This window comes from Protopterus annectens, chromosome 7.part0 (genome assembly GCF_019279795.1).
Source record: "Protopterus annectens isolate FY-2018-M chromosome 7.part0, PAN1.0, whole genome shotgun sequence".
Taxonomy (NCBI): Eukaryota; Metazoa; Chordata; order Ceratodontiformes; family Protopteridae; genus Protopterus; species Protopterus annectens.
The window spans coordinates 71,070,642-71,094,835 of NC_056739.1; the positions used below are offsets into that span (position 1 = coordinate 71,070,642).

General features: G+C 39.5%; 1 protein-coding gene across 1 annotated transcript in view; it reads right to left on the reverse strand.

Moving 5' to 3' along the window:
• ITPR3 (inositol 1,4,5-trisphosphate receptor type 3) overlaps positions 1-24,194 on the reverse strand; it is a 2,403,054-nt gene that overhangs the window by 847,638 nt on the left and 1,531,222 nt on the right. The window lies entirely within an intron of this gene.

The following is a 24,194-nucleotide window of genomic DNA, read 5'->3' on the forward strand; positions in this document are numbered from 1 at the left end:
GACAGTAATATTTAAACACCTTCACACCTACTGTGCTCAGTAACGCTGCTCTCTCTCTCTGGTTTGATGTAGGCAGAAAATATGAAGAAAGACAAATGATCAGATTCACAGTAAATTATGAAACAATTTTATTAGAACTTTTGAAATGATGTGGAAAGAAACCTTATGAATAAGCAAAGGTTCTTGTTACTGCAGTGCCTCAAGCTGTGAACTACTGCCTGGCAGATGTGAAAGTCAATAGAAGAAGAGTATTCCAAGTCAAGGAACAAAGATCAGAGGGGAACAGGGGTTCAAAAAGTTTAAGTGGAAAGGAACAAAACTTCTCCTAGCCTGGGGCCAGAACTTCAGCAGGAAGCTACCAATGAATCATACACTTTAAACAAAATGAATGACACCATTTTCAAAGAAGATCTTCAACGTTCTTAGAAAAGGAAGGACCAGCCAATAAAGGAATCTTAACAGCAGAAAACTGTACAACTGCACCTGAAAGAGAAAACAACTGGTCTAATACAGTCCTGGGTTCATACAAAAAAAAGTTTGGTCTAAACCTTTAGATCTAGCTTTCCAAGAAATAATCTGCAGACTTCTTGAATGTTATCAGAAGAACTTCTGAGACCTGATTAGTAACTCTAGAATGAAGAACCTCTTTGGCTATGACAATAAAGCATGGAGATGCGACAAACTGGAGAAGTGTGCATCTGTAGAAACAAACATGAAGAAGAAAGGTTACACCGACAAACCATTCAGTAAAAACTGCAAAAAAAGATTCAGCCAAGCTAGAGCTTTCACTGTGTAATACCTTAAACTTCCTGTAGTGGGATCCCAAAGGATATATGCAAATGACCCCTTAAGGACATACTTCTGAATAACCCTGATTTTTTACCTCTAAAGTCTTTATGGGTACAATCCCACTAGCTGCAGATGCTTATGGATACTAACTGGGTTTTAAGCCCTGTGTTTCCAAAGTGTAGCCAAAATCCACTTAAGCTGTACTGACAAGGTCACAAAAAGTCAAGAACATGGCATGTTTATAGTTAGTTGAGTTTGGCTTTATTGGCCAATGTACCAAACAGTAATTATTACAGTAAACGACAATAAGCTTCTAAAAAGTAAAGTTAATTATGAGGAGAAAGCTGAAAAAAAAGGAGACATAATAGCAACTAGGCCTCTATACCCATTACTCTCAGAAGGAACTGAGGTAAATATTATATAAAGTCTAACAAAGTATTTCTTTTTCTTTTTAGTAGAAATTGTAAAAACAGTTAAACAGAGAAGGAAAGGAGATTGAAAAGAGGTTAAAAAATATATTTCAATAGCTATGCTAGAAATATTTAGCTGAGCTTTGAGATCACAATCCATCTTCTTTGACTGGCAAATGATACCTGAGGTAGGGTTAGAGACAGATGCATTATGGGAAGTTGGAAGAGTTTCAGATTTGAGTGCTGGCTAGGGCTGAAGAATAATTTTCTTTTATTGTGCAGTTTACTTATGTTGGTCAACCATCAGGGAAATTTGTTTTTAAAATTCCCATAATATTCATTATCTGCTTGGGATGGCCACTTCTATCCATTTATCTAAGTGGGCATACAACTCTTTTTTAAGCTACCTGCTGTGGCAACATTAAGGCCGATGCTGCTATAAGTAAACTTTGAAACATTGTGATATAATTTGATGATGTTAGTATATTTTAAACCCTTGAATACCAAGATATTGGTTTCAGACGGTTTAGAGATTTTGAAGGTGAAGTCACTAGTGTATTAGCCAAACAAAAACAAAAGTGTAAGCCAGCAAACTGTGAGGCTGAAAAAATAAATTTATTTAGTTAATGCAATGCACATTGTGAATTGCATTAACTAAATACATTTATTTTTTCAGCCTCACAATTTGCTGGCTTATAGTTTTGTTTTTGGATTTTGTATTGCTTAAGCCGTGCAATTGCCTTTCGTGCAAGGGGAACTTTTTTGATGCGACACATGTTATCCAAACCAACCAAGAAAAGAGATACTAGGCGAACAGTGAATCAAGAAGCATATTCATAAGGGCCATGTCAAAAATATTATGTCCTGTAGATGGTTTGTTAACAATCTGGTCTAGGGAATTTTTTATTAAAATCTAAGAACTTTTGAATACATCCTACACTGGAAGGAAAAGTATGTCAGTTTATTAAAGGATTACTTAAAACCTCCCAAAACTATGGAGTTTTTGTTTACAGGGAGATCATCAAGTACATTTAGAAACCCTATATAACTTTTCAGGGGACACAGAAGGATAGTTGGTTCTGCGTAATGTGATTTTGAATTCAATGAGTTCCATTTGTGGGTCTCTGGAGATGACATGGTCCCTAACAAATATGGAAACACCACCACAGCAAATGTTGGGTCTGAAGGCATGGACCATGCAAAACCCAAGTATGAAGGAAGTGTTTTATAAACATTAAAACTAAGTTTAAGTAATTACACAGATATTGACACATTCCAATTGCAGGACAGCCTCAAGTCTGGATGGTTTGTTGTTGAGGCTTCTGGCACTGAGAGGAGATGCCATAATGTGATCCTATTTTGGATTTGATATATTAGTTACCCTGTGTTGTCAATTAGCTGAAGGCTGCCTAAGAAAGGTACTCTGGAGGCAGCAACAGGTTTAGACAGTATGCAGAAGCCTTGAAACAGGAGCTGGAGGCCATCTTTTTCAAATCCCAAGCTAACATATACTGGGTTCCCCTGTAGTGACTCCAACTATTTAGCCAGTTGTTGAACCCATTAATGACATGGGAAACCTCCAGACACTGGACCCAATCCAATTTGGTTTCATCAAGGAAAGGTCATGCCTACTCAACCTGGTGGACTTCTTTGAGGTCATCAAAGCAATAGATGAGTGCAAAATGGTTTACACTGCCTACCTTGACCTAGCCAAGGCATTTGACACAATCCCTGACTCAGGCACTGTTGACAAACTTAAGAGGTTAGGTATAAACTTTTAAGTCACCTGATGGATAGCCAAATGGCTCACAGACAGGACCCATGAAGTTAGAATTGGGGAATCCAGCTCTACAAAGAGGCCAGTCACAAGTGGAGTCCCTCCAGGACTGATCCTGGGACTGCTCCTTGGTATTTAATTCTGTGAATTCAAGGCTAATGTCAATGGCCTATGCATATTATTGCAAGTTAGGAGCTGTCACTGAATCACCCACAGACACAAATGTTTTCCAGGAAGGGCTGATACAGAAAAACAACTGGTGCCAGACCCACAGACTAAAACTAAATGCCAATAAATGCATGATAATATCCTTTGGGAAGTCATCCACCCCTGGAAACTATCATAATAACAACACTCCCCTAAGAGTTGACCCAGTAGTTAGGGACTAGGGTAAACACATATACAGTAAACCAGGTTTTGACCACCATGCATCTACAGTAGCAAGGAAATCACTGTATATTTTGCAACTTATAAACAAAGGTATGGCATCTAGGTCCAAATAAGTCACTGTATTCAGCATTCATCAGACCTATCACTGAGTACAATGCCCCATTTGGTATGCACCTAACCAGGTATATATAACAAATGGAATGTCCACACAGGTTTCTTACTAAAAGAATACAGGGTGTAAGTAACATGTCCTATGCAGACCACTTCAAGGCCCTATCCCTGTATTCTGTCTCCTACAGACTGTTCAGGGGAGATCTATGCCTGTAATATAAGGCATTGTCAGACCCCACTCTGATGGACCTCCTGCATATCTGCAAAATCAACAGTACCAGAAATACCCGTTCTAAAGAATTAAACCTTGCTTGTTACATAAATAGGTCCTGCTGGAGAGACAGATATGTATCCCAGAGACTACCCCTTCCTGGAACAAGCTTTCCATCCTTGTGAAGCAGAGTTCCTCCCAAACCCAATTCAACTGTATGGGGAACAGGAAATTCATCCGTGGTTTGGCACCTGTTGCTTATTTAGTGTGAATAAAAGGTTTACATTTTTATCATTTTTATATTAAAAAGATGATGTCTTTTAACACACTTACAGAGATTAATTTAGGAATTTAAAAATTCATATTTTTTTGTTGATAGGTTTATGATGAGCACAAATGCTGTCACTGTTACAGCTAAGCAAATTAAAGTACACAAAGAAAGATTATCACACAGAATCAGGACTTGCATATTACCTGGTATTATAAATTCGATTTTTCACATGGTTACCTATACCACATTATGACTACAATGCATTTGATGTGTGACATTTAAAATACTTGAAATATCTGATACTTTATTTTTAGAATAAAAGCAGCTGGTAAGATTATTTCAAATCCATGTATGTTTTGTATACTGAGCTAGGGCCACAGCATAGAGGGATAAAGACCTAAACAGAGCCCAGGCAACACAAGTGAAATTAGGGGCTTGAGCATCTGTGGCACTAACAGGGAGGGAGGGCATACTGGGGGGGGGGTGGCATTCATCTAGGCATTCCCTTTGGGAAAGACTGGTCCATCGAGGACAGTAGGCCTTGGAAGCAAACAGGTGAATGAACGGGAGGGAGACCCAAGCAGCAGGTCATAAATGAAAAAATCCCACAGTGGAAACAATCATCAGCAGCATCCCCAAGGATACCCTTAGGTTTTGCACCAGCCTCAGCCTTACAACGCAGATAGGCTTGGAGTGTAAGTGACACTAGTAGACCAGCAATGGACGGGGGCAGTAAGGTAAGCCAGAAAGGAAACCAAAAATAAAGAGCATGTTTTGTGTTTTGCTATTATCTTACTCAATATAAGAAATAAAGATAATGACAACATTAAGTTAGATCTACCATTTACTCTTTAGCTAAAATACAAATCTGAAGAGGAAGGTGTAAGATATTGTAAAAGATATTCTTGTTTTATTTGGTTAAATAATATGTGTCTGCTAATGTAAATGCATTTTTGTATGTATTTCCTAAACTGAAACAGATGAACTGCTGTTAGGAGACAGGATAATCTTGCTAATATTAAACATAACTGAATATGTCATTCATTTATTTGTACAACACTTTCTTCTGATACACCAACCTCAGTTAAAGAATGGAGCACAAAAACATGTAAAAAATTTGGGGTCTATTTTACACAATCGAACATCCAAATGCTCGACTTTCATATGGTCGAGCCCATATGATCGAACATTTGAATGCTCGAAAATGTGAAAAAAAAAAAAAACGAAACAGTGCTAGCAGTACCTCCCACACCCCCGCTACTTAAATATACTAACTCTGAGATCACACTACATTGCGGTAAAGGGAAATCTTCCCATTCTGTGCTCTATGGAGATCCCCATTCAGACCAGTTGAGCTTTTAAAAGTTTGATCATATGGTCTCGGTCATATGAAAGTTGAGCTTTTAAAAGTTCTAACCATCTGAAGGGGACCCAAACATTTGTGTCGAGTACAAAATCTCTGTAGATAAATTTTGTCTATTAATAGGGGTATGTGGCATGAAGAATTAAAAAGAGCTGATATATAAAAAGTCCATTTGCCTGGCAAAAGAAAGAATGCATGACAATCACCTTGGATATTCCTTTTTGTAAATGTGCTGATATTAGAGATATTAGATAGGTATCTTACTGTATATAATTAAGTTAGGTCATAATTTGGCTGTGCTTAATTTATCATACATAATGACTGCCGCGGTGGTACGGCAGTAGCATTATTACCTCACAGCAAGAGGTTCTCCCGTTCAATTCTCCGCTTGGCTTGGGAGTACCTTCTGTGTGGAGTCTGCATGTCCTCCCCACGGTTGGGTAGCATTCGAAAGACATGCGTGTGTAAATGGGCATGCTTTCGTTGAAGGTTGGGCGTCGAGCTGGCACCTCTGCATTTCGTAAAAATCTACTACCAATCATTAGCGGACCGGAGTTCCGCTGTGGTGACCTCTTACCCAGAAAAAGCCAAAAGACAACCAACAACAATGCTCTGCTTTCCTGCTTGTACATGAGAGTGTGTTCCATACTGTTCCTTTCATTTTAGTTGGTGCCTAGATGCCTGTCTTATGATTAAAATGACTGTCAGTATTGTCTACCTGAGTCAAAGGCTGTCTTCTGTTTTCTGCAGACATTAGGCAGTAGGATTACAGATAAACATCACAGAGACAGGCAATGCATTTGCACAAAATGGTGCTATATGAAGTGGCAAACAGAGAGGAATAAAACAAAGAAAGAAGGTATAATAAAGAGTACACTCACATTGTGGGGATGTTCAAAGAATTGGAAGTGTTAAATGACAGTGTACATTTCAACCTATGCCAGGAAATAAAACATATGCAGAGGGGAAAGGTTTAACAAAAGGAAGAAAAAAGCAACATTTAATTACTGCTGATGACTATGTTTCTTTCCTTTAATACACGTTATTACAAAGTTTTGCAGAAGTCTGGGTAAAGGTAGTGTTATTTTAATTCACAAGTTTAGATTTTCCAGGGAATGACAGAGCAGCTGAAGCAGAATTCATATTAATCTGGTCTTCGGATTTAGTTCAGTCTATCAGTTCCCTGATTATTATGTAGAAGATAGGAAATTCTAGTTACTAAACAGGTCTGAAGTGCGCCCTGAAAAAGTGCTTGGATTAGAAACTAAGTATAGAAAATGATTACATATTATGCTTCTTCAACTCCAAAAGTACACAAGGCCTTACCTAATATCTCATGGACAAATAATCTTGGAAAGGAAACCCTAACAGCAATTTGACAGTCAGTATAGGAGAAAGGATAAAATGTATAGGAATATGATTTAAGGCTGAGAAGGGCAATTTTACAGAAACATGGGTTTAGAAGTATCAGTTGTATTTTTTGCATATTTTTCAGCAGACTAAAGAACTATTTTTTTATATTTGGTAACAAAATACTGAAAGTAAAGCATGTAGAAAAGGATTTTCATGATCAAAATGTTATTCAGACTCAGATACGGTGGGTGGGATGTACTGGAAGGGTATATAGATGGGTAACCTACTGGTAGGAGATTGAACACTTAAGCATCATTCGCCCAAAGTTTAACCCACCAAGGATCAGAGTTCCTCCATAGGAAATAACGTGTTGAGTTTTGCCAGCAGTGATGTCCTTTTTGGGGTAATTTTCTCCTTTTTCAAGTTGGTTCAACCATGGAGTTGTTATATATATGTTTGGGATGTGTGGGGAGGAAGGCAGCCTGCCCTCCAGCAAAAAAACACTTTAAAAATATTTTTCTGTGGAATGTAGTTAGGAGATTCTGATCCTTGGAGCACTGAGTTTCATCCACTCATAATGGAGTTATATAGAAATTTAATGGCAAGTATATATATGGGGACAATTGTACTATATCTGTATTTAAATGGAATACAGAAAAAAAATCTTAACATGAGAATTTTCTATGCTTTTTGGTTAAGTCAATGGATACACTTGTAACCGAAAACTATCAAGAAACAGAGATGGTATATGAAGGGGTTAAGAAAATCAGGGAATATAATAAATTTTTATTATGGAAAATGTATGAGATGCAGGAGGACATCTCTATGAGATTAGTGAAAAGGTAACATTTCAAAGTGATAAGGAAATATGATGGGGTGACACAGAAACAACTGCTAACAGTGATATGTGGAAGGGAAGTAAATGTTTATTTGTTGGAAAGATTTCTATATGTAAGTCTTAAGGGAAAGTTAAGTTAAAGCTTGCTAACAAATACAAAGACACTTGCAGCTATATGCTTATATTCTAATAAAAACAGATTGCAGCTTAACAGAACATATTTATAGGCTTTTAGTAGTATAAGTAATAAAATACTGTAGCATTTTCATTTATTCTTTCTGCATTTACCCTGCTTTTCCTCTTTTTTTACTTTCGTCTCATGGTAAATTTTAGGTTATGCTCTGACTTGCTCACTCCACAATTTTTCTTTCTTACAAGATGACTCATTAATACCTACTACAGAGCTTACACCAAGCACCTTCTTCCTTCAGTCTCCCCCTTATGCTCTGTCTACCACTCTCACCTAAACTGTTCTTTCCCTTAAGATAACTAAATAACACTTCTTTAAGAAATTAAGGCTTATGTTATACATATTCTGAAAAAAAAAACGTAACTTCAGTACCATCTACTACAACACTGTGAAACTAAGAAAAGCCAGTGTAAATGTAACAACTTTAGGCATCTTCTGCATACTCTGTTTTGCTAAAGTGTATCTACATCTCTGTTACAGTATAACTTTGTATAAACAATTATTTGGTCTATTAAATTGTACAAATGTATATCTCTGTACAGTCATTTAAACTCTTTACTACTAGATGACGAAATCTACTGAAAATTTTTAATTTTCTCTCTATGATCTTTACTAACTCGAAAATGTATACTGTGCAAGCACTATTACTGCAAATTTACCTAAGCCAACTACCCAGTTAACAAATCAAATAAAACATTTCAAGTTTGACATTCAGTGTTAATAACAGAAAGCTGAATATACTGAAGCCGTGTAAGCATGAAAAAATATAAAAGACAGAAGATAGTGACTGGGACACAGTTTATAGGACAGACATGGCAAATAAAGCTGAACTAGCTGAAAGAAGATTTGTTACTGCTGAAAGTAAACCTGAGGAGGATGCCCTGCTATATAACTATGTTGAAACCCTACAGAACTGACTAAGGTAGTTGTTAACAAATATAAATGAATGGGGTGATGTAGGTAAGGATATGAAGTGAATGCAATACGTTAGCTAGACAAAAAAGGTGCAAGAAATTATTTTAACATCTTGCATTCAGTTTAATTACAAAATAATTATAATAAAATATCAACCAAGAAAACAGAAAAGAGAAATTAAATGTCATGTTTATAAATAAAGGGGTAGATTGGTGAGTATATGGGGAAAAACAGAAGGCAAATGTTCTGATGGGTGAAACTGATTGCAGAAGGTAAACTGACATCAGAGAAGAAAGTGTTTAACAGAATTTGGATGTCATAAAAGCATAAGATTCCACCAGATATGAAATGCGATGGCAGGTATTAGAAGAACCTATATTTGGCACAGATTCACAGGCTGGCTGAAAAAAATGTGTATTCAAATACTAGTTCAAATTAGATGGCAAATGGCCTCATAAAAGAAAGGATATGAATGGGAGACAGGTCAGTCTAGGATTCACACTGAGCACTATTTTATTTTATGTTAACACTGCAGAATGCAAAAATGACAATGTGCATTAATGCACATTTGGTGCACTAGAGGGGAAGGATTTCCCTTTAGTCTGATTTTTGCTTATGACGTTGTATGAATTAGGACTGGAATTATTTGGCTTACTGGATTATCAGAGATAATGTGCGGCTTTGGTAGAGATTGTATCATGGCAACTCAACCTTTCTCGTCATGGTATTACAACCTTGAGAGTGAATTTTACAGCAGATGAAGTCAGACAAAGAGAATTGATTTTGACTTTGGACATATATAAATAAAACTGAATACAGTACAGTTTTCAAAAAGATGATTCATATGCGTTACAGTAAGCTCTCAGTTAACTAGAACTCAAGCAACCAGCAAATAAATCAAAGAAATACAGTACAATTTTTGTGTATTGCACTTTCTGTTTTCCCCCACAGAAACATACCTTAGGTTTTTAGAGTTGCAGAGTTTTAAAAAGGATGATAAGAATACATTCCATCTCTCCCCAACCTGAGAACAAGTTAAACCAAACAAATAGTATAGGGTGCAATATTAGTCAGGCCAAGTTTTAATAGTAACTCTCAAGCAACCAGAGAATACAGTTATCCGGCATCTACCAATCCCCATGGGTGCTGGTTAACTCTGAGTTTACTGTATTTGGTTTGGGTGTGCTTATTCAACATAAATAAATCTGATTTCTGCATACCTAGAAGTGACATTATTAATATATTTTCATTTACATGGGTGGGGAAAACAACCTAATTACCATAAATAAGGGGAGTTTGGGGGTGAAATGCATGGGAAAATAGTAAATGGATACCTACACGTAGTGCACTTGGATTTTTTTTTAATTTTTCACATAATTTTTCAATTGTGAAACCTAATAAGCCTCCCAAACCAGATTAGGGATGTGAGTTAAGAACTTGTTTGGTCACTTGCAATGCAATCTAAAAAAAGAGAATTGAATATATTAATAAAAGCCAAAAACAGTTTATGTCTGGTAAAAATACTACAAGATTAGTCTGAGATGATTTACCTGCATTTTAACATGCCAGAAACAAAAGGAGACTTTTGATTGTTTATGGACTTATTTTGGAAAATGTCATTTAGAATACATTATATAAGACAACAGCATATTATAACTGGTAAAACATCATTTGGCTAGTCAAATCTGGCATCATGTTTTCAGATGTTCTAAACATTTAAGCAATTTTTGGTTTAAAACTGAAATACAGTTAAAAAAAAAGTTTTTGGAGCGAACTTGTACACGTTAAACACTTACGTCATTTTGCATGGAAAATAAGAAAAATATGTACAAATATTCAAAATGTTGGTGCTGCATCGATATTTTACATAACCTTGTATAAAACACAAAATAAACTTTTGCAAAAGTCATGGAATTTGTTAAATCCATACATTAACGTTTTCATCAGATGTTGTCAGTCTTCACATAATCCTTGACTGTGGGCTTGGATCCGAGCCTCTGAACCAACTAGGCCATTTATTTCAGCTTGCGCCTTCCAAACTCTCAAGCTAGGCTTTACACATATGCTCTTCTCAAAATTACCTCAGATCTCGTTTGCCATTTCATGTGTCAAACATGTACGACCACTCTCAAGCTTTGGCTTATACTTAAAGTAAGTTTTTTTCCTTAAAAATATCCTTTTTTCATTTTTATAAGTCTCCCTTTTATTTCTAGTGTCTTTTTTCCTCTACCCACTCCTCTCGTTATGTTAAATGGCATGTGTGTGTCTCTCCTTCACTCTACTGTGCTACAGTTGGTAGTTCTTTCCCAGTACCATTGTTGGTACTTCTTTATACCTACTCAGGTATTCTCTCATACCATTGTTGGTACTTCTTTATACCTACTCAGGTATTCTCTCATACCATTGTTGGTACTTCTTTATACCTACTCAGGTATTCTCTCATACCATTGTTGGTATTTCTTTTCCTTTTCCCGCTTAAAAATAAATAAATAAATAAATCTTTCTCTGTTCTTTTTTCTGGTATGTATGTGTGTGTGTGTGTGTGTGTGTGTGTGTGTATTTGTTTTCATTATGGCTCATAACGCTGAATTCCCAGCCAAGTCATCTAAGGGCACCTCTGGGTTTAAAAGGTGTCAGAAATCTGAGAGGAAAATGCCCAACTCCGACCACCATGTGTGTTGTGTATATTGCCTTCCATGACCCTTGGTGCTTCGGCTTTTGTAGGATCGACCCAAGCTTCGGTTTCGGGGGGGGGGGGTCCCCATCCTCGGTGCTGAGTGGGACCTCAGTTCTGAAGGAGTCTATCTTAGTTCTGGGCTCCCATCGCTCTATGGGGGGGCTGGCCTTCCGAATCATGGAGAAGGCCTTGTCCATTGGGGACTCACTGTCATGCCAGACTTCTAAATCTCCTCATCCTGAGCTTCCATCAGTCTCTTCCCTGTGACAGAAGGCACAAAAGCCCCAGGAAAGACCCACCTTGGTGGTTTCCTCTTCTGACACTTCCCCGGAACTTCCTCCCAAGGAATAACCTGTGAAGAAAACCAGAGGTGTCCTTCACCGAAGATTCCAACTCTGATGAAGGGGAAGACTCCCCCAGGTCACCCCCTGATGATGGACATCCTAGAGATCCTGAAACAGAGGGGTGGCTGGTCTTCCTTCAACCTTCTTCGGAGGAGTCGGTATACCTGGAGGCTTTTTGTGCCCAACCTTCTACCTCTTGGATCTCTCCGCCCGATGATGAGCTTATTAAACTGATCGCTCAGTGGGCATGGAAGATGCCCGACTCCATTGAACCAATCTCCAAGAGACCTGACCATATCCTTTCCACCCCAAAGGAAGAGCACCACTGGTCCAAAGGCATACCTGTGGACATCATGGTAATAGCAGCAGCCACTGAGAAGGAACTTGCTGAGGAAAGTCCAACTATCCATCCTCCTAACAAGGAATCTAGTACTATGGATAGGTTTGGGAAATGCACTTACACTTCATTGACCTTTGGTCTCAGGTCCTTGAACTACATGGCACACTTTTGCATGGTTACAGAGGGATCTGATCACAGAGCTCTCGGATACCCTCTCAGGAGCAGTAGCTGAAGAGGTACGGGAAAAAGTTGCTTCTCAGCTCACCACCTTTGAAGCAATTTCTAACTCATCCATGAGGCTGACTGCCCACGCAGCTGAGGGGACAAAAAGAGCAGTGGGTTCAGGCATAGCCATTAGAAGGCACTCCTGGATGCACTTGCATGACTTTGCAGTGCCATTTAGAGTCATTCATCAACTCCCCGTTTGACAGAGCATCCCTTTTTAGTCCCAAGGTAAAAGACACCCTGGTCAGATGTGAGAAAGATGGGGAAGACTCTTTCTGCGGTAGGCATACACTTCTCCACTCCTCAATGGTCTTATTCTAGGAACCAGAGAAGTGGGAGACTATGGTTTAAAAAAATCCCAAGGGCTTTTCCAGGATTCACGTGGCAAAGACTTTCCCCGGGGCAGAGGGGGAAGTAATGTAAGATGCCACCCTAGGGGGCAGACATGGCTTGCAGAACCAGGGGTCCAGAGATTCTTTCTCTGGTACTTCCTACCAGCACCCCTGAAGGAAGGCCCGATTGCCTTTTTGTGGAGGCAGTCAGGAATGGTTATCCCTGCACCAACCCACCTGGCAACTGATAACTTCAGACAAATGGGTGCAGGGAATCATATCCAGAGGTTACAAAATTCTACTTTCTACAAGTCCAAAACCACCAAAAAAAGACTCCCAGATGTTCCACCCAATCACAGGGAAGCAGCAGCAGCACAAATTCAAAAACTACTCGACAAAAGAGTCACCCAAAAAGTCCCACCAGACCAAACAGGATCTGGGTTTTACTCAAGGTTCTTTTTAGTGCCCAAAAGCAGGGGACTGGAGACCCATTTTGGATTTCAGCCTGTTCAGCAAGTCAGTTCAGCAAACCAAATTTTGGATGGGCTCAGTAAAGTCTATACTTCCATTCATGGAAAATGACAACTGGATGTGCTCTATAGACTTCTAGGATGCATATTACCACATAAAAATGAACAAATGCTCCATGAGGTTCCTGCACTTCCGGCTGGGAGCCAGTCATTTCCAATTCAGAGCACTGCCCTTTGGACTCACCTCAGCCCCCAGGGTGTTCACCAAATGCATGGCAGCGGTAGCAGCTTATCTCAGATGGCAAGGAATTTGAGTTTTTCCATATCTCGATGACTGGCTCCTCATCACTATGACCAGGCATCAAACAGAATGGGCAAGAGATTACACTCTGCACTTCTGTGCATCTCTAGGCATCACAATAAATTAAAAAAAGTCAAATTTACAACCCACACAACAACTAAAATTCATTGGAGCCCTGTTGGACACAGTTACAGGAATTGCTTCACTTCCATTGGAAAGATGATAAAAGGATCAGATCTCAAGTCAGCCAAATTATCCAGCCCACAAGTGTTCCAGCCAGATTACTTCAAGCATTAGGCTCGATGGCAGCCTCAATCACTTTTGTTCCCTTAGCAAGATATCACATGCGTATCTTACAATGGTTGTTAGCCTCCCAGTGGTCTGTGACAGACCAGCCAATGTCTCACGGCATCTTGATTACTGATCACTGCAAACAGGATCTTTCATGGTGGCTCCACTCCAATGAGATTCTTTCAGGCCGACCATTCATCCTTCTGCAATCTCAAGCAATAGTGACCACAGATGCCTCCCAGATTGGGAGGGGGGCATTATCTGGGAAAGACAGTCTAAGGCACATGGTCCCAACTGAAGGCCAACTTGCATATCAATATTCTAGAGATGAGGGCAGTGCTGAAGGCATTGCAAGCATTTCAGAATGCTCTTCCTCTAGGAACAGTAGCAATTCAGATAGACAACATGTCGGTAGTCTGGTATATCAGCAAACAAGGGGGAACCAAATCTTACCCATTGTGTCAAGCCCTAAAAGTCTGGCAATGGGCGATTTCTTCCAACCGCTTTCACACAGCAACACACATTGTGATAGCGGACAAACTGAGCGGAACCATTGTGGTCTCTCAATCCTGTGGCAGCAAAAGAGATTTTTCATCACTGGAGCCAACCTTACTGCAATCTTTTTGTGTCCCCTCTGAACAAGTGCATCAGTTACTTTGCCCTAATCCCCCCCTCTGGGGCATCACCCAGAGATGCTCTTCTCCACGATTGGCCCCTTGGTCTTCTCTATGCCTTTCTCCCAACTCCTTTAATATCTCAGTTTCTAAAGAAAGCCCAGAGGTTGGAGAATTCAGTAATCCTCATTGCCCCCTTTTAGCTTCAACAAATTTTGATTCCCTTCCATTGGCCTCATCTTCTTTGGAAACCATGGATACTGGACCCAACTCCAGATCTGCTGTCTCATCCGGAGGGCATGGTTCATCCAAACCTCCATCATCTCAAGCTCACGGTGTGGCTTCTCCAATTCTCATGATTACCAGGCATCCTTCCTTTTCCTCTCTGGTCCGTCAAATCGTTGTGGCCCATGACAAACCTTCAACTAGGAAACTGTATCAAAGTAAATGGAAAAAATTTGCAAGTTGGGCCCTTATGAATTAACTTGATCCTTTTATGACCCCTGTTCATAAAGTTTTGGATTTTTTGGCTAACCTCTATCTATCTGGTTCTTCTACCTCAACAAATAAAGTCCATCTAGAGGCAATCTCGAACTTCCATATGGGATTTGATGGATCATCCCTTATGTCACACAAACTTTGTAAAGCCTTTTTAAAGGGAGCTCTAATATTAAGACCTCCATTTAAAGAACCCATTCCTCTATGGGATCTAGCACTAGTTCTTCAATCCCTTACTTTGTCTCCTTATGAACCATCAGCTACTTGTGATTTAAAGTTTCTGACTTGGAAAACTTTATTTTTAGTGGCTATTACATGTGCCAGAAGAGTATCTGAACTTCAGGTTTTGTCCTGTAAGCCAGCTTACATAATATTTCCCAAAAACAGGGTCTCCCTTAGCACTAATCCATCCTTTTTGCCGAAAGTAGTCTCAGAATCTAATATCAATCAGACACTTCAACTACCAGTCTTTTACCCTAATTTTACTAATAAAGAGCAGTATACCCTCAATTTACTACACATTCATAGACAGCTACATTTCTATCTCCACAGAACAAAGGATTTTAAAAAATATGACCAACTGTTTGTTGCCTTTTCCTCACTTACTTTAGGTAACCCAGTTTCTAAGGTTACTTTGGCAAAATGGCTCAAAGATTGTATCACATTTATTTGTCATTCAAAGGGGGTCCAGCTTTTATGCCCATTTAAAGCCCACTCAACTAGAGCCGTGGCAACATCTGCAGCCAGAGCTTCCTTAGATATTTGTGCAGCAGCTACTTGGTCTTCTGCTCATAATTTTATCACTCATTACAAATTGGATCAGGTCTCTAGGGGGGCATCATTTGGTTCAATGGTGCTTAGGGATATTCTTCTGTGAGACCTCCCAACATTCAGGTAGCTGGGGATTCTGCCCACAGTCAAGGATTATGTGAAGATTGACAAAATAAGATAAAGAAGTTATGTCTTACCATAATGTTCCATCTGTGCTGTCGATCTTCACAAATCCTTGAGATCCCCTCCCTCCTTCCTCCAGCCTGAGAATCTTAGTGGACTAAAATTTTCCAGGACTGGCTTCTTATTAGGGACACATACCTGGTCTCTTATTATTATTGTTATGATTGCTATCTGTCTGCCACTATTTTGGGCAAACTCAAGCTGAGGTAATTTTGAGAGGAGAATTATGGGTAAAGCCTAGCTCAAGAGTTTGGAAGGAATGAGCTGAAATAAACGGTCGAATCGGTTCCGAGGCTTGGAACCAGTCAAGGATTAGTGAAGATCGACAACACAGATGGAATGTTGTAGTAAGACATAACTTCTTTTTTTTTTTCAACTAACATGATTTATGCTACTGGTAAATTTTAATAAAAGTCACATTCTTTCTAAAAAGTATCAGTGGATCATTAACAACCATCACTGCTACCCTCAGCTCAACCAAAGGGGACCTCTGTTTGCACACTCTTCCAGAGAAAGGCATATCAGCACTAACGCAGCCTGTTATGATGCGGCACAGTGGCAGTGTCAGCACTAGCATACAAACTCAAGCATTAGGTGTGGGGACAGAACTCACAGCCTTCTGAACATCCTGGCATCAAATCTCTTAGATGTGCTCTTTAAAGTTTAATACCTCCTTCCTGATAGTGATGTCAATGAATGGTATCCAGAAAATCAGTGTTCAGGTCGGTGCTTGAAACTCTAAGGGAAATTCAGGCAGCTTAAGTCAGGATTAAAGTCCTTACTTGGACATCATACGGGTTACATACCAATCTTAAAACAGGATTAATAGCAGAGGTGCTCTATCTTGGCTCTGTAGTTGGTTCTGGTATCTCTTTCAGGTAAGCAGTCAGAGCCTGTATGACAGCAACAAAAGCACATTAATAGCAGGCAGCTTCTATTTGGACTTTGAAGCTGCTCTTGACATTTCACTCAGAAAAGGAATGAAAGGTAGAAGTTATTCAAGCTTGCAAGAATCAAAAATCATCTCATCCAACTGACGACTCCTTGTCTGGGAGAAACACACTGAGATACCCAAGGATAATTCCCTACCTTTTGGAAACTGCTCCTGTAATGTGAGAATGGTAAAAAAATGTTCAAAAAAGGAAAATGAAGTCTGTAGGAAGTAAGAACTTTATATGCTCTGTGAGACACAGACTGCACTTTTTCAAGAGCCTCACAGGCTTGTTTCATAGTAGGGGCAATGACAGGAAGTACGCGAGTCACCAATCTGGGCCCACACACTCCAGGTGTATGACTTAAGCTTTATCACGCACATTGCTATGAAACTCCCTATCAGGTATAAGACCATGAAAAGCTTCTCAAAATGTAGCTTTTCAGGTAAAGAAAATGAATGTAACACATGTGAAAGTGACTAAATTGTCCCCAAAAGAATGTAAAAACAAACACCTTGACAGGTTTTCTCCTCCATCTTCAGTTCCTCCTTATAACCTGGAGGATCCAAAGACATCTAGTTTAGTAAGTCTTCCTCCGTATCTGATAAAGAAAGTGAAGTTGTGGAAAAGTTGCACTTACCCATACCAGTAGATGTTTGAATCCTTTACTGCTGCAGTAGCCCACAGGCTACATGGGCTGTTTCTTGCTAGGAAACAATAACCATTCAGCTTCAAAAATCACTGGCTCTCCCCACTCCTTCACTCTGACTGGGTAATTCCATGGGGAAAATCTGCAGAGTGAGGATTTCTTCAGGACTTTTTTGCCCATGCAATGAGAGGAGCCTAACAATATTGAAACCAACAACCAATAATAAAAAAGAAACATATAAAGTAGAAATATATAAAACCCTACTTTATATCTGAGCAACTACATACAAGACTGGAGGATGGAAGGTGGGTGTGGCTATTGCAGCAGTGATGAATTTAAATGTCTACTATTATGGGTAAATGCAACTGTACAATGCTCAAAAGCCTATCCAACCTAGAAGGAGGAAGGATACAGATCCAGGAATCCCTGGGAATTGTCATAGCAAAGCTTGACCCAGACCTAGAAAAGGAATCCAGTTTGTAATACTTTGTAAAAGCATGTACAGAGGACCATCTAATGTCTTTAAAATGCTTCAAGAATCCACCCCTTTCCAGTATGTCATCAAAGGCAAGGCTGTAGAAGAATGTGCCTTGATACAGCCTGGAAAGTGCTTGCCATAGTGAAATAACAAAAAGCTGTTGCTGAAGACAACCATCTGGAAATTGTCTGCTTAACCATAGGGAATCCCTTTTTTGCCCCTTGATAAAAAATAATTAGCTGATCTGATTTTCTAAAGGGCCTAGCTTTGTCAAAACGTACCTGAGCTGCCTATGCATATCCAGAGTATGTAGAATCTACTTTTTAGGTTCTGGGTAGAAAACAATGAGACTGATGACTTAATTCAAAGTAAACTCTGAAACCACTCTGGGCATGAAAGAGGATCTCCCTGCGGAAAATCAGATAGGGTTTACCCACCACGACAGCTTGCAACTCACTCTTCTTGCAGATGTCAGAGCAATGATAAATATAGTTTTCGAAGTCAAGAACCTTAAATCAACCTGATGGACAGGTTCAAAAGGTGACATTGTAAATTTTTCCACAACACAGTTGAGATCCCAAGGAGGAGCAACCTGTCTATGAGAAGGTATCAGGTGTAAAACTTCTTTCAGAAACTGTTTCACAACAAGCAGAAAAAAAAAAAGAGAAGGATGTATGGGCAGGCATGCTGAAATGGCTGCAAGATAAACCTTTATAAAGGAATAAGTGACACCAGAGGAAACTAACTCACACAAATATTAATTTTGAGCACCAACAGTACAAAATCCATGCTAGGCCCCTGGTTACTGATTAGGTACCAGCTACAAAATTGCTTCAACTTACCAATATGGGAATTTTTAGTGGCGGGCTTTCTTACCTCCTTTAGTACCTGCTGCACATCCTAGTGAAATAAGTGCCAAAAAGGTATTAGAATTGAATCACATAGGCAGGCAGGTGAAGTTGATTGATACCAAGGGGTATCAAATTCCCCATCTTGTGAAAGTATATAAAGTCTGTGAGAAAGTTTGTGGTAATTACCTTTGGACACTTCCATAAGAAGGGAAAACAAATGTTGTCCAAGGCCAAAGGAGGGTCACCACAATGGTTTCTGGGGTATCCTTTTGAATTTTCAGATTTAGCCTTGATATCGGTGGAAAGGGGAAAGAACATAAAGAAACATTCCCTTAAAAGGGAATGCAAATGCATGTAATTTCCAGGCTTGCTTGCAAGGAGCCCTGGAACAAAACTTGTTTAGTTGCCTGTTTTGAAAGGAGAAGAACAGATTTATCTGAGGTGCCCCCCTCAAATGAATCAATTCCTTAAAGATCTCCTCATTCAATTTCCATTCTTGAGGGTCTCTCCTGGTCCTCTCCAGCTTGTCTCCACTATATTTTGCTCTGACAGAATGTAAGATGTTTGGAGGGTTAAGGAATGCTGAACAAAGAACTCTCAAGCCATCATTGCCAGCAGCATTGGGGGGTAAAGCCTTGTAGGCCCCTGCCTGTTTATATACCACATTACTCTGTTACTGTCTGTAACTACATGAAGAGATCCTGAGGACCAAAGGATATGGAGAGACTTTAAGGCATGGATCACAGCCAACATCTCTTTTAAGATGATGTGCTTTGGTCAGTCTGAAGGATTTCATAGGCCTTGCACTTTTATCCCTCTATAAGCTACTCCCCAAGCAAAATCTGATGCATTTGTGGTGAGAAATTGGTATGGTGTCTGAGGAGAGAAGGGGAGACTTGTGTTCCGTTAAATTTGTTGCCTCCACCAATGCAGTTCCCTTTTTATAAAGTCCAGAACTGGAACTTGATAATCCAGCAAATGCAAATGCTGGGTCCATATGTGTGTGAGTTTTTTTCCGAATCTTTCTCGTGTGTAATCTTGATAAAGGTATCATGAGAATCATAGAAGCATTGAACCCTAGGATCCTAAGAAATTCTCTTGCAGAAGTCTGAGACTGATTTGAAAATCTCATGAAAAATTCAAGGTAAAAATCTACCTTCTTGTGTGTTAAAAAGGCCTTTTGAAGAGAAGAATGTATACCTCATCCTAGAAACACAATCCTGTGAGATGCAGTCAGTGAGGTTTTGGAATACTAATATGGAAGCCGAGATTGGTCAAGAGACATAACTCATATTAATGACTCTTGACATCTGGATAAAGATTCTGCAAAGGCAAATTGTCTAAATAAAATGTGAATGCCATTCAGTCTGCAATAAACTATGGCTGGGACTAGACATTGTAAGAAAACCCTTGGAAATACAGTTAAAATGAAAGTTATGTAGTTCTCATAATGATAGAGCTGTGTTGTCCGTTTCCTTCATTCCTCAACTGATGGATCTTGGATCCAATTTCAGCCTCTTTTTCCAGACTTACGATCCATAGCTATGGCCCCTCCCCTTACCCATAATCCTCTCCTGCCCCAACATTATCTCAGACTGGATTTGCCTTTAATTCCTGAAAAAAAAGTACATTAAGCATAACTATGTATAACAATACATATTTATGCATTAAACATAACTATGTATTATTATAGACAAGGTAGTAGAAGACCGCATGAGAGACTGGCAGAAAATCTGCACTGGAGCTGTAAAGGTATGAAATCCTGCACCAAAGGAAGCCTATACAATCACACCAGAAGTCATTTTTCCATGAGATGGAAGGGGAAAGGAGGGATGGGAAGTTCAGGAAGGACGGCAACAGACAACACAGATCTATCATTATGCTAAGTACTTAATGTTCATAACTGATGTAGTCTTTTCTGTCCATTCCTCAACTGATGGGACACAGTCCCCAGCTACTTAGTTCCATGGGTGATCTCATGGAAGGATGTCCCAGTCGACAGTGAAACTGAAAGTCTCCCTATCTCTGGAAAGCAAATCCAATTGTAATAGGAAATGAAGGTATGACCATTAGACCAGGTGGTAGCAGCACGTCTATATTATATTATTGTACGATGAAAATAGCGAATGCTATTTCATTGTACCGATAATATCTAAACAACAAAATATCGAACAAACGGAACAGTGACTTTTTTCCCAGGGAAAAAATTTGCTGCTCTGTAAAAAAAAAAAAAAAAAACTTAAACACAAATTTAAGTGGGGGGACTGTGCCCCCCACACATCACCCTACTTAAATATACCAACTCCGAGATCGCACCATAGTGAAGGAAATGGCAAAGTCCCGAACAAGGCCCACCGAATTTTTTCCCTGGGAAAAAATTCGATGTTCCATGACTTAGCTATTTTGCCATTTCAACAATATCGGATCGATTAAATAGCATTCGCTATTTAGTCCATTCGATACTGTCATACAGACCCAGTAGCAGCACAAATGTCTTCAATAGAGACCCTAAAAAGGAAAGTAGAAGAAGTGGATACAGATCTTGTTAAGTGTGCTTTTGGTGGTTTAGGTAAGGCCGAATCGTTTTGCTCATACACATGGGAGATATAGCCAGTCAACCATCTAGTTAAGGTAACCTTTAAAACATCTTGACCCATCTTAGCTTTAGAAAATTGTGCAAACAATTGTTCTGACTTCCTGAAAGGTTTGGTTTGATGAAGGTAGAAATATAATTGTCTATGCACATCCAATAAATGAAACATGCATTCTCCTTTATTTGAAAAAATTGTCAAAAAGACTAGTAGATTAATATTCTGATTGAGAGAAGTCTGCCAATCTGCTTCAGACAAAAAGTAAGGGTTGGTGCATAAAGAAACCCTGTCCTTGTGAAAGATAATACAGGGAGGTTGACAACACAAGGTCTGGAGCTCGAATACCCTTCTAGCTGAGGTAACTGCTATCAAGAAAAATGTTTTCCAAGTCAAAACTTTAAAGTCCACCTTGGCAGCAGGTGCATACAGAGCTTGGGCAAAGCTTGTAGTAAGAGTCATGTTCCAATGAGGAGTGAGATCTCTGAATGGGATTATAAGAAGAAAGGTACCTCTAAGAAAACCTTAACATAAAGTGAGGCTAAGGAATTGTGATTCTCTCCAATATGGAAGTTTGAAATCACCATTAGCTGAACTTTGATAGTTTAATAACTAGCTCCATTATGGAAAATGGAAGCAAGAGAATCTAATACTGCTGATGTAGGAGCTGAAAAGGGATCTAAATTTCTCTGAAATGCCCAAATGGAACATCTTTTCCATTTACTTTTGTAAACTTTCCTCGTGGACATCTTCTGAGAAGAGGTAAGAATATGGATCACTTGGGAAGAAATCTTGGACTGACTTAACATCATTGGAAGTGACGAAACCATGCAGTTAAATTTAGGGTTCAAATATCCAGATGAGGCATTGCAGATGGATGAAACAGAAAATCTGGATTTGGGCCCAGCACCCATGCAGTTAGTTTTAGGGATCGAATATCTGGATGAGGCATTCTGTATGGATGAAAAAGAAGAGCTGGATTTGGGTCAAGCACCCAAGAGGGTTGAAAAAAATGAGGCCAGGGAAAAGGATACCACAATTGTCGAGGCCAGAAAGGGGCAACAAGTATTTTAGTAATCTTCCTCTGTAATACTTTCAGCAGGAATTTCAGAATGGGGCTAGTTGGTGGCAAAGAATATAAGAGACCATAGGGCCAATCATGAATCAGAATAACTCTCAGGGACTCCCCCTCTGGGGGATCAGAGCAAAGAACCTGCTGCATTTAGAGTTGATGGGAAAACAAAAAGATTGCAAAATGGCTGGCCCCATTGGTGAAAGATTTGTGTCACCACTGTTGGGTTGAGATACCACTAGTGAGGTAGCAGAATAGGTCTGCTCAACCTGTCTGCTAGAACATTAGATTTCCCTGGTATGTGCATTACCACCAGAAAGCAGTTGGAGGATATTGTTCACTGCCACACTCTCATTTCTTCAAGACTCAAAAGGTAGGAGCATGCTTGTTATCTCCCCTGTTTGTTGACGTACCAGACTAATAACATTTTGCTGGTCTGGATAAAAGTCACTCCTAAGGGAAAGACATCCTGAAAGGCCTACAGTGTTAGGAGGACTGCCCTCAGTGCTAAGACACTGATGTGAAAACTGACCTCTGTTGGGGACCACATGCCTTGGATCATCTTCCTCATATAATGCCCCCCCCCCCCAGTTGGTAAGGATCCATGGTCACTGTAGCTTTGGGAGGAGGAAGGACAAAGGAACAGCCCTGAACACCTCTGGAGACTGAATCCACCAACATACATGTTCTCAGCAGATTTTTGTTAAATGGATTGGAAAAGTCATGGGCTGTGACATGATGGGCCATTGAACTAATAGTGTCCACTGCAAGACTCTCATAAAATACCTTGCCAAGGGGACCAAAGTAATGGTGGCTTCTTTTGATCCTAGAAGATGTAGAACTAGTTTGGCAGGCTGCATCCGATGGGAAAAAAACAGTAGGACCTGGTTTCATATAGTGGATAACCTGCTCACCAGTAACCTTGCAATTTGAATGGCTGTGTCCAAGTGTGCTCCTATGAACTCCAGGATCTGTACTGGGGAAAATTGTGATTTGTCCTGGTTCACTTTGATTCCTAAGTGGGAGCATAATTGAAGAAAATAGTCTTTAGCCCACACTAGCAGAGACTTGGAAGAAGTGGGAAGAAGTGGGAAGAAGTGGGAAGGAGACAGTTGTCTAGATAGGGAACACCTGGAACCCTTGCAGTTGGGGATGAGCTGCAATCATTGCTTTGCATTTAGTGAACATGTGTGTGTGTGTGTGTGTGTGTGGGGGGGGGCTATAATGAGACCAAGTGGCAGGGCTTTGAACTGAAAGTGGTTGGATCGCAGCCAGAAGTGAAGAAATCTCCTGTAGCACCTGTCCATTTTGAAGTGATACTATGCGTCCTGAAGGTCTATGGAGCACACCCAATCATCCTTCCACAGGAGAAGGGGAGAAGGATGGACTGTACCATGACCACTCATAACTTTGTCTGCTTAATATTATAATATAATATATATGGACAGATAGATACACACACACACACACACACACACACACACACACACACACACACACACACACACACACACACACACACACACACATATTTATATTAATTTCAGACATTGACAGAATGAGATCCTACAAATTAATATACATTTTCTGGAATAAAAGAAGTGTATAATTCTAATTATTGTCATTATATATTCTGTGATTCACCATCTTTTATCCAAAAGTCAAAAATTTGTGGAGGGGATTTGGATTAAGAAGAGATAACTGGATAGAGCTAAAATATGAGTCTAATTTGGGGACAGTTAGAGGTGTAAGTCAGTGCCCAGCATCAGCACCTACCAGATTTGTTTATAAAACCTACTAAACCACATTGGTATTTACATAACTAAAAGAATAGAAGGTTTCCGATCAGAATGACCTAATACCCACATATTGACAACAACAGTGGCTTCTTATACCAGTGATTGTTATGACAGACTTTAATTTCCTATTAAGATTAATAGACTGCACAGTTCTTTTACAC